We start from the raw sequence: 11,099 nt of genomic DNA, 5'->3' as shown, positions 1-11,099 counted from the left end.
AATTTGTTATTAAAAAAATTGTTTTTTTTTTGTTTTGGTTTTTATCCCATTTCCGATGTGATTTCAGAAATGTAATTCCATAACAGTTCAATTTCATTCGAGGTTAAATGATCTAAACAGTCTTTGACCCACCCATCCGTATGATTATTTTCTTCTCCTTCCTGTTGCACCAAATTTTGTAAGTCCATATAATCATTCCATACGGGAAGGGCTGGATCCTCACAAGGCTGTCTTGAAACACTTGGAGTCTCTTTGGGATGAGTGGAGGGATCTAGGATGTCTGGACCCGGCTGCGATTCTACCTCCATGATTTCTGGACCCGTTGGAACTTGTTTACCCGGCTGAAATTCTGCCTCTACGATTTCTGGACCCGTTGGAACTTGTGAACCCGGCTGTGATTCTGCCTCCATGATTTCTGGACCTGTTGGAACTTGTTTACCCGGCTGACATTCTACCTCTACGATGTCGGGACTTTTTGAAGCTTGTGGACCCGTCTGACATTCTACCTCTACGATGTCGGGACAGGTTGGAGGAGGAGGAGAAGAAGAAGAAGAGGATACTAGAAGAAGTTCTGTCTGAGGAGTCCGAAAGAGGTTGCCTGTTTGAACAAGTCGGGGAAGAAGAAGAAGAAGAAGAAGCTTCTGGATTCTGAAGCGGATCTTGCACGCCAGGTAGGTTCCGGTAAGTCGACCGTTTTTTAAGAGGTAATTTTTTTTCTTCCTCCTCATCTTCAATTGTGATGACTTCAATTTCATTCCGTTGCCGGGTCGATTTTGTTTCGGGCCATGACGACGATTTGGTCCAGCTCCTCTTATCATCTAAGGAAGGGATGGGTAAAGGTGGCGGAGGGTTTTCTTCTTCTTTTTCTTGAAACATCATCGGCGATTGGAAAGAAATCTCCTCTTTCAATTGTTTCCAAAGCGAGTACGAGCACCGATCGACGAGAAAGAGACTCTTCTGGGTTGTGACGATGAGATATTGCGTTTTCGGGGGAACGACATAGTTTTGAAAAGGCCTTAGAATATATTTCTTATATTTCATCCTGTCGCTGACTTTAAAACTTCTTTCCTTCAGATTGGGGGACGATGATTCGTAATAGGCGAGAGGAGCGGCTGTGGTTTGAACAATATGAACTTCGTCCTCAGCCGTCGTTCTCACTCCAAACGTAAAATATCGTTTCGTGAGAAAAATATTCTTCCACCGAAAACTCGTGCGCGGATCTGTATATCGCCGGTCTGTTTGAATGGGCCGTCTCAAAGCTCGATCCATCCGATTCCAAGAGAAGGGAGATTCCTCTTTCGTTTGTTGCGATTCGAATAAATTTCTGTATATATTCTGAACGAGCAGGTTGGAGGATTCGACATCTTGGTTGAAAGAAACGATCGCTTGATGAGGTGGTAAATGCGGAATAAATGTCGCACAATGACACGCCAAAAAAATTTTCAAGTTGGAGATTTGCTTTAGCGTCTTCAAATCCTCCCCGTTCGAAATCCGTTGAGTTGGAAAAACGTCTAATAGCGACATGGCTCCCAATGGAAAAGAAATGATCTCGCCCAGTACTCTCGTCTTTTTATATATCTATATAGACACACACAGACACACATAGAGGCTCTATGACGTCCGTTTTATTTGTTTTTTTGTTTCTCTCTCTCTCTTCTTTCCAAGAAATCTTATCTCCATGACCTCTTTTTCTTTTCTTAAAAAGATGAATGTGTGTGGGAATGAGGAAGTGAAAGTAATAATTTAATAAACAAAAAATTATCCAACCATGACCTTCTTTTTTTTTCAAAGTCACCCTTTCCAATCCAAGAGGAGAGAGGAGGAGGAGGGAAGGGAAGGTCACACTCTCTGTCTCTCTATAAATAAAAGGGGAGAGCCCCAAAGTCGTATTTTTGTCCAAGTGGATCATGAGGAGGCATCCCCAGCTCACTGCGTGTATTCCTTTCAAATGTAAATATGTTGATCTTTCCTTTTATATCATCCAAAGAGTCGTTTACCTGAAAGCCTCCGATTTTTCAAAATGTGCGGGTTATTATACCGTGGGGAGTTATCAAAAGATGCGGGACGAATTTTTGTCCGACGAAAATGTGTTGATGGCTCGTGACATTCCACCTTTGGATGCACAAATTTTGTTAATGAAACGAACCAAATTTTTTTACACGTCCCACTTTCTAACCGTCTCGCAAATGAATAGGATTATGGATCGTCTTGAGAAGACAAAAGGGATTCTCGTTCATTTTAGTGAATGGTTGCACAAATGTTTGCACGAACCTCTCTCGATCGAGAAGACTGGGAAGAATACCTATTATATTCTTCTCGAGGACTCTCCTTCTTCGTCTCATCATAGAGAGGCCACGACTTTTGAAAAAATCCTCGAGCAAGAAAAAATAGAATGGTGGAACAACTACCCCATCCCTCTCCCCGAGCATCAAGAGGAGCCTGTTCAGAAGAAAAAGAAAAAACCTTTCCAAACGCCTATCCTCATCCTCCTCGATAATGATGGGGATGAGGAGAAGCCTGTTCAGATTCCTCTCCGTTTGTCAAAACCCGTCGAGGATGAAAAACCTCTCCCTTTCTCAAAACCCCTTGAGGAAGAGAGACCCCTCGAGAAGGAGAAATCTCTCCCATTGTCAAACCTCCTCGAAGATGAAAAACCTCTCCATTTATCAAGACCCCTCGAGAAGGAGGGACCTCTTCCTTTATCAAACCCCCTCGAAGATGAAAAACCTCTCCATTTATCAAGACCCCTCGAAAATGAGGGACCTCTCGATTTGTCAAAACCCCTCGAGGATAAGGGAACCAAAACTTCTCTCTCTTTCGAAAATGAGGGACCTCTCGATTTGTCAAAACCCCTCGAGAATAAGGGAACCAAGACTTCTCTCTCTTTCGAAGAGGAGGGACCTCTCAATTTGTCAAGACCCCTCAAGAATAAGGGAACCGAAAATCCTCTCCCTTTCTCAAGACTTCTCGAGGAGGATGAGGAGGAGGAGAGACCGCTCCATGTCTCAAGACAGGACCCCCCTCTATCTCTTGAGGATCCGAGGGAAACGATTCCTATTGAAAAACCATCTATCGACGAACCCCAGAAAAGGTCTTCGGAGGAGATTAGACTTCCATGTAGAAAACGAATCTGCCACAATCATAATAACAATAATAATAATAATAATAATAATAATAATAATAATAATAATAATATACCCCCTTCTCAACAACAGAATCCTACAACATTTGCAGATAAATGCATTCAAACCAATCCCTTTATAGTAACCCTTTTGATTGGAGAACCCGTGCATTAGCCTCGAAAAATAAAATGAGATTCTAGACTGTTTCTATGACCAGAATGTTAAGCCAATAGATAGGTCTAGCTCAGAATTTTTCTTTTTAAAAGAAAATAAATAAATAATCCAAAGACTATTCGTAAATATAAATGGTAAAGTCTTGAGTCGGCTGGAAAAAAATTTTCAGAGCTGAGAAAAATTCTCCAACTCAGGAAAAAAAAAAAAAAAAAAAAAAAAAAACTTTTTGTTAAATTTTATCATGTCTTAGACATGATAAAAATTAACGACCCCCTTCCCTTTTCGTCTGGGAATGTTGTCTCACTCTTTTGAAAAACAAATCGTGATTCATTCATGGAATGATTGCCATTAAAGAAAGGATGAGTCATGGTCTATTTTTAGAAAGGGTGAGACATCCTTCCCAGACAAAAAGGGAGGGTCATTAATTTTTATCATGTCTAAGACATGATAAAAATTAATGACATGATAAAAATTAATGACCATGAACTTTTGGTTAATTTTTATCATGTCTAAGACATGATAAAAATTAACCAAAAGTTTTTTTTTTTTTTTTCATTAGAGAATTTTTATCTCACCTCTGAGAAATTTTTTTTCTCCCAGCCGATTCGAGACCTTACCATTTTATTAAGAATGATTTCTCCCTGATCTATTATTTCAAAATTCCAAGTTTCGCTTCAGAACCATCTGTGCTGTTGAAGAAGTAACGTGATATATGTATTTTTTTAATGAGTTCTGTCAAGATTGAATTGTGCAGGATCGACCTTGCGAATTTCTTCTCTGTGTCTTTAAATAATAATGATACCGAACCGCTTTTTGTAGAGCGCAATGGAAAAAACCTTTTGTATGGTTAGGACAATTCATGTGTTCGATCCCATTGTATTTGAGAATCTCTTGCGTCGATCCCGAAATGCAATAAATGGATCTTTGCAACCATTTCTCTAAAAACTGCCGTTTCATTTCTCCTCGCACCCAAATCATGGATAAGGGTTCCGTCAACATCGTTAACACCCATGGAAAATAACTGTACGGAATTTCTCCTTCGTACCACGACAAGCCGTGATAATAATCACTCGCCCACACAGCGGTTCGTTTTTCTTTCTCGGTGAGCATTTGCCATGGAAACGGGGGTTTAAAAACAAATACCCCTCGAGAAGTACCGTCCAATGTGACGTAAGCCAATTCTTTCACAATAAAGGCTCCTTGAGAATCGTAGAAACCTTCAAAGTCGAGCACGAGTTCCATGTTTTTTATTTCTTTTTCTTTCCAAGGTGACCTTTATTATTATTATGATGGATGTGTATTGAGATACGCACGATATTATTCAAAAAACAAATATATATACGAATGTGACCTTTCCCAGAATTCATACGACCTGTCACGTGCAACCTTCTCTCTCTATATATATAAAAGAGGAGACGGCGAGAGAACGCTATCCATTTTTTCCTTCAGGACACACAGCGAGAGAGAGAGAATTTTGTTTTCTTTTTTTCCTCAATTGAAGAAGATGGACATTTTGAGTGCCAAACCTCTCAAAGATTCCTACATTGTTCTGGACATGGAATACTTTCACTGTTATGATCCAAAGACGGGAGATATATGTTTCATCTTGAAAGAACTGGGCTACATCACTTGCGATTTAACCTTATGCGGATCCATGATTTTTCTCCCTCCTGTCCATTACGATGACTTATCGTCCCGCAATCAAGCTGTGGTCAACCAGACTACAAATAACCGACACGGCCTGCAATGGACCGAGGGTCGTCTTTCCTACGAGCATCTTCCTACGATCCTGAAAATACTGACCGAAAATGTGGAGGTGATCTACGTCAATGGATACGATAAAGCCGAATTTTTCAGCAAGCTCTGCCAGCGATCCGTTTACGAGTTTTACATCCCAGGGAAAACCGAGTGGCGGAACAACTCGAAATGCACGCGACACCAATATTTCCAAAAGATGATTCATTGTGCCGAGAACAAGGTGAGAAATTTTCGATACCATTTGATGGAGGGTAGTTACGTTTTCCGGAAATTACAATGTTACCCCTCCGAAAGCAAAGCTGTCGAAGAGGAGGCGGAAGAATCTCCCCAGGAGAACTCGTGCGACGATGAGGAGGAGGAGGAGGATGAACTTTCTAATAATAATAATAAATGTCTAAGTTGGGATGCTTTAGAGACCCAAGAATATTGGTCTCAACCCTTATCTCACCTAGACCTGAAAGAGGATCCTCAAGTGTACTCTTTGTGGTCCTCTTCTAAAATTTGGTCTTGGAGAGAACCCTTGAATGTTTATGAATGAAATGGTATGTAAATCCCTAGAGAAAAAAAATAGAAAAAAAAAGTTCCTTTTTATTGTAATATGTTGATTTCTTTCCAATCCCATTTCTTTTCTATAACTCCAGCCCAATCGACGAGAAGACGAATTTTCCAAGTTACACAAGACGAATCTTCCAAGTTACACAAGACGTAGAAAGATTTCACAAGGATTTATAAATCACACTCTTCCACATGATATATGTATAGAGAGAAAAAGACCCTCTGTTCTCTAGCCAATACGTCAAGACTTCCCTAAACTAAGAGAGACCATGAGTACCGAGGAAACCTTAGCAGAGTAAGTGGAAAGACTTTCAAAGAGGTTAGAAGAGCTAAGACGGGATAGATTTACAGTTCCGCCGACTAAAGAGGAAATTATCATCGATTTCAACAAACCGCTGTACTTTCATCCCCTACCCCAAAGAATGAGACGAGTGGACTCGCCGTTGAACAGTTCCAATGAGAAACAAAATGTCACTTATTTGAATAGTCAATTTCAACACATGAATATTTCATAAGTATTTCTTCCCTAAAGCGTAGGGAGATCGGATCAGTAGTTTTTCCCTTTTCATCGTCGAAAAAGATTGGGAGGAAAAATCTTTCTCAGCTCTCTCAGAAAAATTTTTCAGCATCAAAAAAAAAAAAAAAAAAAAAAAAAAAAAAAAAAAAAACTTTTGTTAATTTTTATCATGTCTTAGACATGATAAAAATTAACTCTACCCCCCTTTTGTCTGGGAATGTTGTCTCACACTTTCTAAAAATAGACCATCACTCCTCCTTTCTTAAAGAATAGAATTCCAAGAATGGGATCTGGTCTATTTTTAGAAACGGTGAGACCCTATTCCCAGACAAAAGGCGGGTAGAGTTAATTTTTATCATGTCTAAATTTCAGGGTCCATCCATCTTCTTATGTGAAACGGTGACCCTGACAAGATCGAGATAAACAAGTCCTGTGAGTTGTTTTGTAATCTTGACGCGATCCAAGAAAGACTTTTTATTATTTTTTTTTGAAATAGGCGGGGGGTGGGGAGAGAAAATGTTCTCACGACCCTCAGATATCTTTTCATAAATATATTTTTTATCAAAGTGTTTCTTTCATTCCGATCCTTTTAAGAGGTTGGAATGACCCTGACATTTAGATGGGGTCGCGATCCCGACAGATGTCGCGCGAGTATAAAAGTGTGTGTCCTCCGCGAGATTTCTTCAGAGAACAGAAGAAGACGTGAACTGAGCTGGTAAGTCCCTTTGGTCCTATGAATATGGTTATCTATAAACTCGATTTGATTCTTAGATTTTTTTTAATAATCATAATAATCATAACTTCATTTAAAAAGACCTTTGAAACTTCTTAACCCTTTGAAAAGAAAAATGTCTCTTTCAAGACGACGACTCTAAAACGTTTTATTGTTTCCCCCAGCCTTTCTAGATCTTCCCTGTTATACATATATACCTTTTCGATTCTCTTTTTTGCTCCTGTTTGTGGAAGACATCACCGTATTGATCGCCATGGCGTGTTCAGAAAACTTTATCGTGCTCGATCTAGAGGGTTTCCAGTCCTACAACCACAAAAAGGGTGAATTTACCTACGTTTTAAAAGAATTGGGCTATGCGACAAAAGATTTTTTGACCGTGGGATCGTTGACGTTTACTCCTCCTCACCCCTTCCACCAACTGAGTGAAAAAACCAAAAGACAAATGCCTGGCTGACAAGAAACCGGCACGGACTTCGTTGGAACGAGGGTCATATTCCCTACAACCATTTAGGACGCATTCTCCAATCGCTCACTCACAGCTTCTCCACGATTTATGTGGTGGGATGCCAGAAAGCTAAATTCTTTGCTAAAGCCTTGGATTATCAAAAACCCGTGACGGAAATTTATGTGCCAGATGGAATCATTTGGAAGTATCGGGAAAAATGTGCCCGACATCATCAAAGGATGAAATATTTCCATTGTGCCGAAAACAAAGTGCGCAACTATCGATGGCATATTATGGAAGGAGATTTTCATATCAATCACGTCTATCCAGACGGAACGGAGAAAGAGGAGAGGATTCAGGAGGAAGCAGACAATCCTCTGCAAGCTTTTGATAAGGCCTACGATCAGTTAGAGAAGGATCCGTCCCCAAAAGCGTACGATAACCTCATCCAGAAATGGGATAATCTGTCCTGTTTCCAAGTGATGGAACATCCGGATGAGCATACGCCTTTAAACTTGATGGGCTCTTCTTCTTTGTCGTCAACTTCCTCCAATAACTCGAGGAAGACGGAGGGTTGGGGAGACATACCTGAAAATATTCCCCATTACGATCCAGCAGCCTGTTGGGACGAACCTTCCAAAGAATCTCATGAGACCCCCAAAATATCTTCAGAGGATCTAAAGACAAAATCCACTGAGTGTTGGGACAATGAACGGACGACTCATGCTCTAAACTCCACTAAGACTATGTCCACTGAGTGTTGGGACAATGAACAGACGATCCATGCTCCAAAATCCACTGAGACTATGTCCACTGAGTGTTGGGACAATGAACAGACGACCCATGCTCCAAAATCTACTGAAACTATGTCCACTGAATGTTGGGACAATGAAACCGAAAAGACGACAGAGAATTGGGATGACCGTTCTCAAAAGTATTTGAATTGATATATACATAAACTCAGGAGAAAAAAAATAAAGAAAAGATTTTTAGAAATAAGTAGGGAAAGGTTCTCCGCTTTCCCTATATTTATGGAAATGGACTGAGAAGAGAGAGAGACGAATCAGGAGACCAAAAAAAATGGGTCTTGGAAGGAAATGAGTGCAAATGCATTCGATTCCTTCCAAGACCCATTTTTTTGGGTCCCTCTCTCATCCAATCTTGGAAAAGAACTTTGTTCTATTTTTCTAGGTCCATTCAAAAAGAAATGAATCTATCCATAAATTTTCTTAAAAGGAAAAAACAAAAAGATCCTTTACCTCTTGACGGTCCAAAGTCGAGAATTTTGGAAAAAGTTATCCACTCTCTCCATCCAGTCAAGCTTCTCTGTAGAAAATCTAGTAGGTGCATCTGCATTCTCGAATACCCGGCAGTTATTATTGGACGCGAAACGTCGAATGCTGAAATAGTTAACAGTGAGCCCATTCTTAAAGAAACGGGGATGTTTTATTCATCCAGTCGAGTGCGGAAAAATTTCTGAGAGCCGGAGAAAAATTTCTCTGGCTGCAAAAAAAAAAAAAAAAAAAAAAAAAAAAAAACCCTTTTAGTCTGAAAATTGATGTCTTCAATTTTTCGAAAATTGAAGACATCAATTTTCAAATTTTCAGAGTAAAAGGGGGGTATTTTTTTTTTTTTTTTTTTAAATATCTAACTTTGAACCACAGAAATTTTTTCCGGCTCTCAGAAACTTTTCCCAGCCGACTCGATGTGAATAAAACTTTACTGTTTGTTAAGAATGTTATTTAATGGATCGATTTCAACCTATCGAGTTTCGCTTGAGTTCCGGCCGTGCTGTGGGCCCACCTGGATACAAGTTTTCCCCTTTTGGAATAGAATAAAACTTTACTGTTTTTTAAGAATGTTATTTAATGGATCGATTTCAACCTATCGAGTTTCGCTTGAGTTCCGGCCGTGCTGTGGGCCCACCTGGATACAAGTTTTCCCCTTTTGGAATAGAATTTCCGTCAAGGTAGGCTACTTTTCCTCTTTTTGCAATTTTCATGTCATTTCATTTGTATTACAATATACTGAAAACGGGCGTTCGAACTGATTTCTAGGCTATTTCTATACAAATGGAGCTCGATCCAAGAAAGAAATGATGTCTCTTTTTTATTTTGTGGACTGCCAATTTGTATTGGAATATACTGAAAACGGGTGTTTGAGTCGGTTTTCAGTATATTTCAATACAAATAGAGCTCGGTCCAAGAAAGAAATGATGTCTTTTTTTTTATTTTGTGAACTGCTAATTTGTATTGGAATATACTGAAAACGGGTGTTTGAGTCGGTTTTCAGTATATTTCAATACAAATAGAGCTCGATCCAAGAAAGAAATGATGTCTTTTTTTTATTTTGAGAACTGCCAATTTGTATTGGAATATACTGAAAACGGGTGTTTGAGTCGGTTTTCAGTATATTTCAATACAAATAGAGCTCGATCCAAGAAAGAAATGATGTCTTTTTTTTATTTTGTGGACTGCCAATTCGTATTGGAATATACTGAAAACAGGCATTCACGTTGGTTTTCAGTATATTACAATACAAGTGGAGGTCCATCCAAGAAAAAAATGATGTCTTTTTTTTATGTTGTGGACAACCAATTTTGTATTGGAATATACTGAAAACGGGCATTCACGTCGGTTTTCAGTATATTACAATACAAATGGAGCTCGATCCAAGAAAAAAATGTCTTTTTTTTATGTTGTGGACAGCCAATTTTGTATTGGAATATACTGAAAACGGGCATTCACGTTGGTTTTCAGTATATTACAATACAAGTGGAGCTCCATCCAAGAAAAAAATGATGTCTTTTTTTATGTTGTGGACAGCCAATTTTGTATTGGAATATACTGAAAACGGGCGTTCACGTCGCTTTTCAGTATATTACAATACAAGTGGAGCTCCATCCAAGAAAAAAATGATGTCTTTTTTTTTATTTTGTGGACTGCCAATTTGTATTGGAATATACTGAAAACGGGTGTTTGAGTCGGTTTTCAATATATTTCAATACAAATAGAGCTCGATCCAAGAAAAAAATGATGTCTTTATTTTATTTTGTGGACTGCCAATTTTGTATTGGAATATACTGAAAACGGGCGTTCACGTCGGTTTTCAATATATTTCAATACAAATGGAGCTCGATCCAAGAAAAAAAATGATGTCTTTTTTTATTTTGTGGACAACCAATTTTGTATTGGAATATACTGAAAACGGGCATTCACGTCGGTTTTCAGTATATTACAATACAAATGGAGCTCGATCCAAGAAAAAAATGATGTCTTTTTTTTATGTTGTGGACAGCCAATTTTGTATTGGAATATACTGAAAACAGGCATTCACGTTGGTTTTCAGTATATTACAATACAAGTGGAGGTCCATCCAAGAAAAAAATGATGTCTTTTTTTTATGTTGTGGACAGCCAATTTTGTATTGGAATATACTGAAAACGGGCGTTCACGTCGCTTTTCAGTATATTACAATACAAGTGGAGCTCCATCCAAGAAAAAAATGATGTCTTTTTTTTATTTTGTGGACTGCCGATTTTGTATTGGAATATACTGAAAACGGGCGTTCACGTCGGTTTTCAGCATATTTCAATACAAATGGAGCTCCATCCAAGAAAAAAAAGATGTCTTTTTTTTATTTTGTGGACAGCCAATTTTGTATTGGAATATACTGAAAACGGGCGTTCACGTTGGTTTTCAGTATATTCTAATACAAGTGAAGCTCCATCCAAGAAAAAAATGATGTCTTTTTTTTATGTTGTGGACTGCCCTATTTTGTATTGGAATATACTGA

The sequence above is a fragment of the Stegodyphus dumicola genome, chromosome 5 (assembly GCF_044657685.1).
Source record: "Stegodyphus dumicola isolate Sdum_Otavi_A_Nest chromosome 5, ASM4465768v1".
Classification (NCBI taxonomy): Eukaryota; Metazoa; Arthropoda; class Arachnida; order Araneae; family Eresidae; genus Stegodyphus; species Stegodyphus dumicola.
Note: the sequence above shows the minus strand (reverse complement) of the source record.